We start from the raw sequence: 8,707 nt of genomic DNA, 5'->3' as shown, positions 1-8,707 counted from the left end.
TATCTGCGAAGACATATTGCATTGCATATACATAATGCCCTGATATTTTTATCCTAAAAGTACCACTCATATACATTCCATCTGAGAGTATTAGCTTCCGCACGTTACATTTGCAAAAGCTACTAATATTTGCAAATTTTCAAGTTACCATGTCACTATGGGAAAACGTTTCTTTGCTGAGTGTTTCGGTCTTTGACGAGTGTCATATTTCGTGGTACTCGACAAAGACCTCCTTTGCCAAGTGTTTGCCAAAATACAATCGGCAAAGAAGACACAGACGGTAAATTTCGAAAATAAACTCAGGCAAAGAAAAAACACACGAGGCAAAGACTTTTGCCGAGTTTTTTCTGGCCTTCGCCATGTATTTTTGATACACAGCAAAGATCTGTTCTCCTGTAGTGAGTTCTTTCCTTCTTACATAGGTAAACAACGAGGGATCACAACCATGTTACAGATTTCATGAAACACAAGGTATATATCAAATGACGAAGGCATTTCATGTTGCAACAATACTCCAGTACGATCAATCCAGCTCCAAAAAGTACATGATGGTTCGCACAACAACAACAACACTCTCATACGGAAAGCAAATACAAGTCACCAAATTTTAATAATATGACAAGCAATCAAGCTGCAGACCAAGTCTGCATGAATTCATGATACCGACGACTCTGAAAAACCCAAGTGCATGGTTTTGTAGCTGTAGGAAAATATACCAGATCAGTGCTACTTCGTGCGCCCCCCAAGGTCCTTGCTGTGGCACGAGCGACGGGGAGACAGCGGCGAGGTCTGGGTCCGGCTTGCGACTCTCTTGTCCTCAGTCTTCACTAGTTTGATTGCTCGCAACTTCCTGCTCGTCGTCGCTGTCGCTCTCACCACCCGTCTCCACGGCAACCTGCGGCTCGTCCTCCGTTGCAGCTGCCTCTGCCTCTTCCTCTTGTACTTCTTCTTCACTGGAATCAGTGTCCGACAGAACCACCAACGGCGGCTCAGGTTCCAGCTTGGGAAGCACCTCCGCCTCATTTGCAGCCACAACCTGCTGCTGGTGACCATTATAGTCATCTACAACCCATTGCGACTGTACCTCATCCTCCGAGGCATTCATTTCATCCATCTCATCGGTTCCATGCATCTCAGCCTCCTCCTTTTCTTCTTCCTCCTCTGACGAGTCTGTTTCAGTCTCTTCCTCAGATTCATCTATCTTAGTCTCCTCCAACACCTTGTCCCCCTCATCCTTCTCTCCATCTTCCTTCTCGTCTTCCGATGAGTCCGTTTCAACCTCTTCCTTCTCCTCACCCTCTTCTTTTTCATCCTCTTCCTTTTCCTCTTCATCCTCCTCCTCCTCCTCCGATGAGTCAGTTTCAACCTCTTCCTCATATTCATCCATCTCAGACTCCCCCTCATCATTTTCCTCTTCATCCTTCTCCTCTTCATCTTCCTTCTCCGATGAGTCCGTTTCAACCTCTTCCTTATATTCATCCATCTCAGACTCATCATCCTTCTCACCTTCTTCCTTTTCCTCTTCATCCTTCTCCTCTTCATCATTCTCCTCCGATGAGTCCGTTTCAACCTCTTCCTTATATTCATCCATCTCAGACTCCTCATCCTTCTCACCTTCTTCCTTTTCCTCTTCGTCATCCTCCTCCTCGTCTTCTTCTGGGACATAGTCCTCATCATATTTGGTATGATCTTCCTCATCCCCTGACTCCTCTTCCTCCTCCATCTCTGCGTCCTCGACGCTAGCGGCTGACTTCTTCAGGACCATGTCCCCGATGGCCATGTTATTCTTCTTCTGGATCTCCACGGAGGCTAGGTGCTCCTTCTCCACACCGACTTCCTCCTTCACCGCCAGTTTCTGGTCCTGCCCCTCCACATCGTCCTCCTCCGCCAGTTTCTCACCCTTTTCCTTTTCCTCTTCATCCTCCTCCTCCTCCGATGAGTCAGTTTCAACATCTTCCTCAGATTCATCCATCTCAGACTCACCCTCATCCTTTTCCTCTTCATCCTTCTCCTCTTCATCCTTCTCCTCTTCATCTTTCTCCTCCGATGAGTCCGTTTCAACCTCTTCCTTATATTCATCTATCTCAGACTCCTCAACCTTCTCACCTTCTTCCTTTTCCTTTTCGTCATCCTCCTCCTCCTCTTCCTCTGGGACATAGTCCTCGTCATACTGGAAATTATCTTCCTCATCCCCTGACTCCTCTTCCTCCTCCATCTCTGCAACCTCGACGCTAGCGGCTGACTTCTTCAGGACCATATCCCTGCTGGCCATGTTTTTCTTCTTCTGGGTCTCCAAGGAGGCTAGCTGCTCCTCCTCCACACTGACTTCCTCATTCACCGCCAATTTCTGGTTCTGCCCCTCCACATCGACCTCCTCCGCCAGTTTCTGCCGGATCTCGACGGAGGCTGGCCCTTGATCTTGCTCATCTTCCACGCCGACCTTCTCATTCACTGTCACAATTTCCTCCTCCCCCTCCTCCGCATCCATCTCCTTCATAGCCACCGCGGCCACGAGCTCCTCCTCCTCCTCCTCCTCCTCCATCTTCTTATTGATAGACACCCCCTCCTCCTCCTCTTCCGTATCATCAGAAGAAGACGACCAATTTTTCTGTTGCTCCTCCCAGTAACCCTTCGGAAGCTTCTTCTTCCGGGGAAGCGACTCACGAGTACGCGAACTAGGCGCTGGCTTGGAGCGCGAGGCGCGGTGGCGACCTTCACTACCCATCTTCCTTTTCCGCCCGCTTACACGCCGGCCAATTTCGGCTCTGGCTTGTACAGCAGCAAGAGCAGCGCCGCCGGAGCCCTCGCCCCCAGAGACGAAGGCTTCCATTTCGTTTCCATCACCGCCTTGCCGCAGATCACCCCGCGAAGCACCCACGTCGAGACCAGGCCCGGACAGAGAGTTGATGCTCTTCTCTGCCCCTTTTCGCGGCGAGATCTCCATGGCTCGACGCGCGCGTACGGTCGTACACACGCTCGACGGGGTGGCAACAGAGAGATAGCTAGCTACAAGCCTACGGCCACGTACCTCGCGAGGAGTAGATGGGCTTGGCGTGGCGGCGCGAGAGAGAGGAGGCAAGATCTAGGGTTTAGGTCTGGGCATCTGGGGATGAGATAGGGGAGGCGACGCGAGGGTTTCGTAGGAGCATGGAGAGCGCCCAGAAATGGAAGCTTTGCGTAGGCGGGTGCCTGGTACTCGTGATTCGTGAAGAAAACGACGATGCGTAGCTGGTCAGATGCGTTCATGCGTGGAATTTCTCTATGACCAACTCTGACATGTGGGAACTGGTTGTGCTAGGGGCCACATGACATTGACCTGGTTGTTGGATATCGAGGTAGACGTGCGGGAGGTGCTTCAGCTATACTCGCTTCCCTTTTTCAGGCTACAATTTATTGCTGCGAGAAAAACTTTTCCAGGCTGTGCTCGGGGAAAAAGTCACTTATCCAGCCTACATCTAATTACTAAAAAGATTCTTCGTCTATTTTTTTGCGAAAAGATATCCACCAATCTATTAATAATCATTAAAAACAGTATAGAAAATAATCAAAGTAATAAAATTATGAATAGGTCACTGGGCCACCTAACGATGACTACAAACAATGGTGTAGCTGTAGGTGCGCCGCGGTCCCCGCCCCTTACCAACCAGAGTCCGATAAAATTTATTGTAGTAGACATACTATAAGTCATCGTGCGACTGTAGAGTAAACACCTGAGTTTGGTGTCAATGTGATATCTCATACTCCAATTTATTTTATTGTACATATTCAATGTGATATATCTATAGCATCTAAGTGATTTCTCTCAACATGCAGCCTATCCACCTCATCAACATGCCCATTCAACAATTCTTGTTTCCATCCCGTTTATTTTCCCTAAGATTTCTCTAAGATATTCTTTCAGTTTGGTCCGGCTTTGAAGTAATAGAAGCCCAAACTGGAGCAACCCACTAAGGCCCACTACCAAATTCCGAAACTTCCTTGGAAGCCCGTTTACTTCTCTGATTTTTCGATTGTTATACCGGCACATCCTGAGAAATCCCCACCCCAAACTCGCCGACACCTAGACCCCGTGTATCTTCTTCAAGGAACAAAGCTAAGCGAGAGCGAAGGAGGCGACGACGTGGACGCCGATCTGGGGACCGGGACGTCGCCGCCATACGTCGCAGAAGGACACGGCCGAACATTCTCTTCGGTGAGTCCCTCCCCTGCAACTTCACCTCTCTCATCTCCCTAGGGTTTCTTGGCCGCCGCCATCCTCCGCCTCAGTCTGGTTCTTCCAAGTCCATCGATGGAGGAAGATGTGACACTGGGATGAGAAGAGAGAGATAGAGAGGAGAGAGACATCAGTAGGGTGTCAAGTTGGATCCCATTTAGCACTAGTAGGAAACTAGCTATAGATGGGATGTTATTCTGTGGCGCACCGGTTTTGTGTGCGCTTTCTGTGGCGCACCAGATGTGGTGCGCCACAGAAGTAGCTTATTTTTGTGGCACACTGAAGAAGCATGCACCACAGAAATAAGGTGGGCCCTACAACTGGCGAGCGCCAATCATTGGGTACACTATTTTTGTGGCGCACAGTACCACGTGCGCCACATAAATTAGACATCCAGTGGCGCACCGAGGTGGATGCGCCACAAAAATAAAGCATTATGTGGCGCACCAAGGTGAGTGCGCCACAAAATAAGGGATTATGTGGGGCACCAAGGTGGATGAGCCACAAAAATAAGGTCCTCCCAGTATATCTTTACCCGTACCCTCACAAATCCCCCACCCCCACCAAGGAGGATGGTGACGCGGACGGCGACGAGAAGGAGAAGGAGGGCGTGGAGGTGACGCCGCCCCGATCTCCATCACCGATCCTTTGCGCCACCGTCGGTGTGATCCCCTGCCTCAACGTCCTCCGCACCGTCGTCGGTGAGCCTCCTCTCCCCCTCCCCCCTCTCCCCTATGGCCCCCTCCCTCTCCGGACACCGTCGGTGAGATCCCCTGCCTCTCCCCTGTGCCCCCTCCCGCTCTCCTCTCTGGCCATGATCGACCATGAATTCGTTGCTAAGTACTGGCATCTTAATTCTTCTTTCTCAAGTAGCTAAGTACTGGCATCTTAATTAGATGGTTATACACTTGTGTTCATTGAGGGTATGCTCTATATATGATGATGCTTATCATGCTATAGAAATAATTCTTACAATAGCAGTGGTGATGATGCTACTGCCTACTATTTGATGTTGGACAATTACATATGATTCCTTGTTATTTATCTCTGTTGGAGAATGGTGTGAATGTATGGTGCTGGTACAAGCATATGATTCTTTGTTATTTATATCTGTTGTAGAATGGTGATGAATGTATGGTGCTGGTACAAGCATATGATTTCTGGAGAATATTAAATGCTCCAGGTTTTGATAATATATGCTCTAGGTTTTGAAAAACTGTTGTAGTGCTAGCAGTATATATATATGGGCATTTTCAAGTTCTTTTCATTTCTTCTGTGAGCATTTCATTTCTTCCGTTAGCAATTCATTTCTTCTGTGAGCATTTCATATCTACCAGTACTTGGAATATATGATGATGAATGTGTGGTGATGATTAATGTGTGGTGATGATGATGAATATAGATGATGAATGTGTGGTGATGATGCTACTGCCTACTATTTGATGTTGGACAATTACACTGATAAGAACATATATAGCCTTGTTATCTTAGCCTAGCCAATGATCCATAGGTTGAGGCACAAATTTGTAAACTAAGAACAAATACTATGACTTGGCTTTGAATTCTCTGTGATGATTGTGAACAGCACCTTTGTTCAAGACTGAGAGAAATAATCCTTCAAATCCCCCTAGGCAAGGTCTAGTTGAAGGGTAGATGGATTTGACTGCTTTTATTTATTCCCTGATGTGAACTTGCTGGTTTGCTAGATGTGGCTTTGTTGTGGCTATGTACTACATAGTTGGCTTGCTCTATAAGCTTGTATGCTTGTTTATGGTGGCCTGGCTGTTGGATATAGATGATCATTGATCATCTGACTTTTATTTATGTGTGGTGCAAGGTGATGATATCCAGCCCATGCATGGTTAGAAATGATGTTGGACAATTACACTGATAAGAACATATATAGGCTTGTTATCTTAGCCTAGCCAATGATGCATAGGCTGAGGCATAAATTTGTAAACTAAGAACAAATACTATGAATTAGATTTTAATTCTCTGTGATGATTGTGAACAACACCTCTGTTCAAGACTGAGAGAAATAATCCTTCAAATCCTCCTAGACAAGGTCTAGTTGAAGGGTAGATGAATTTGACTACTTTTATTTATTCCCTGATGTGAGCTTGCTAGTTTGCTAGATGTGACTTTGTTGTGGCTATGTGCTACTTGGTTGGCTTGCTCTATATATAAGCTTGTATGCTTGTTTATGGTGGCATGGATGTTGGATATAGATGATCATTGATCATCTAACTTTTATTTATGTGTGGTGCAAGGTGATGATATCCAGCCCATGCATGGTTAGAATTGATGTTGGACAATTACACTGATAAGAACATATATAGGCTTGTTATCTTAACCTAGCCAATGATGCATAGGCTGAGGCACAAATTTGTAAACTAAGAACAAATACTATGACTTGGATTTTAATTCTCTGTGATAATTGTGAATAGCACCTCTGTTCAAGACTAAGAAAAATAATCCTTCAAATCCTCCTTGCCGATGATTAGAATGTTTGGTCACCCGTACACTCTGGGGTGGGGCCAGTAAACCTGGTGTGATGGCACAAATATCAATCTCTTTTGCATCCTACTTGCCTTCGCTGACCCCATCCCTGAATTTTAATATTTGCTTCGATCAACAAAGTAGGAGGCATGCTATTTAGTTGATACTACTTGACTCGTATTTGAGTTGGCATTCTTTGTTCATTTTGGTCTTTCTTCTATTTTAGTGCCGATGATTAGAATGTTTGGTCACTTGTACACTCGGGGGTGGTGCAAGCGAGCCTGGTGTGATGACACAAATATCAATCTCTTGTGCATCCTACCCGGCCTCGCTTACACCATCTCTGAGTGTTAATATTTGTTTAGACCAACAAAGTATGAGGCATATACTATCTAGTTGATACTACTTGGCTCGTATTTGAGTTGGCATTTTTCATTAACTTTGGTCTTTCTTCCATTTTAGTGCCGATGATTAAAATGATTGGTCACTTGTACACTATGGGGTGGAGCCAGTGAGCCTGGTGTGATGGCATAGATATCAATCTCTTGTGCATCCTACCTGGCCTCACTAACTCCATCCATGAATGTTAATATTTGTTTCGACCAACAATGTATGAAGCATTTATTTATTTGATCCTACTTGGCCTTCTTCGCTTATTTTGGTCTTTCTTTGAGATAGTGCCGATGATTAGAATGCTTGGTCACCGTACACTCTGGGGTGGCGTAAGTGAGCCTGGTAAGATGGCACAAATATCAAACTCTTGTGCATCAGACTTGGCCTCACTTAAGCCGTCCCTGAATGTTAATATTTGTTTTGACCAACAATGTACGAGGCATTTATTCATTCGATTCTAGTTGGCTCTTATTTGTCTTGACCTTCTTCGTTTATTTTGGTCTTTCTTCCATTTTAGTCACTACACACTCGGGGGCGATGCAAGCGAGCCTGCCGGGAGAGAGGAGGGAGCAGAGGAGGAACCGGATGAAGACCACTTTCATCGCGATGATGCTCGTAGTGACTCTCATCTATTTGTATCTTGAGATGATGAACTTTGTATGAATTAAGATTTGTATGTAAAAATTTGTATGAATCGAGACTATATGTGTATCTCGATCGGGCTCTAAGTAATGTGATGATGATGTTTATATTATATTTGTGCAATATACATGCTACTTATATTATATTTTTATACTGCTATATATAACATGTGTAATATATCTATATATTGTTGTATATAACTTGTATGTGTATAGCAAGCAGTACAAAATCGTGTATACAGGTGACTAATTCTGTGGCGCACCTGAAATTAATTCTGTGGTGAACCTATTTCTGTGGCGCACCGAGACATAGGTGCACCACAAAATGTCTTAATTTTGTGGCGCATGGGCAGGTGCGCCATATAATCCTTATTTTAATGGCGAAGATTCTGTGGCGTACCGCCCATACGACACAGAATATGCATTTAGGTGCGCCACAGATAAGCCTTTCCCTACTAGTGTAGATCCCACTTGTAGTGCATTTTGCTTTTTTTACTATAAATTTTAAAAGTAAAATTTTAACTAGAAAATAAAAATAAACTATAAGTGAAATCCCCGTGGGGTCCCACCTTGACACCTTAGACACCAGAGAGAAACACCACGATGGAGGAGGATCGAGAAATTGCTTGCTAATTATTAATGTTGGTTCTTCTGTCTTTTGTCTGATTTCAGTATCCCCTGCACCTTCTATGCGTGGTTAGAGCATCTCCAATAGCATTGCTATAATAGCAATGGAAAATTTTGGTATAAAAAAGGGGAGGGGAGAGAAGGTATAGCAATCCTAGTCAAAATGTGCTTTGCTAGCATTGCTAGAATACCAAGCCAAAACCAGCACCACCATGCCCACCTCATTTTCTCTGTTTTTTCTTTATTCCCCTTCCTTCTCTCTTTTATTATTCTCCTAGTAGGGTTCAATCCGGTGGGAATCAGCCAGAATCGACAGATCCGGTCGGAGTGGTGC

The 8,707-nt window shown here is 45.3% G+C and overlaps 1 long non-coding RNA gene across 1 annotated transcript; it reads left to right on the top strand.

Annotated features, from left to right (window-relative positions):
• The first annotated feature begins 4,639 nt into the window (after positions 1–4,639).
• Positions 4,640–7,890, top strand: LOC127330605 (uncharacterized). The gene is made up of 2 exons (XR_011751113.1): positions 4,640–4,914; positions 7,623–7,890. It is a non-coding gene; the product is annotated as an uncharacterized lncRNA (long non-coding RNA).
• The last annotated feature ends 817 nt before the right edge of the window (positions 7,891–8,707 follow it).

Source organism: Lolium perenne, chromosome 2, assembly GCF_019359855.2.
Source record: "Lolium perenne isolate Kyuss_39 chromosome 2, Kyuss_2.0, whole genome shotgun sequence".
Taxonomy (NCBI): domain Eukaryota; kingdom Viridiplantae; phylum Streptophyta; class Magnoliopsida; order Poales; family Poaceae; genus Lolium; species Lolium perenne.
The sequence above is the reverse complement of the archived record's forward strand: the minus strand, read 5'-3'. Positions and strand labels throughout refer to the sequence as shown.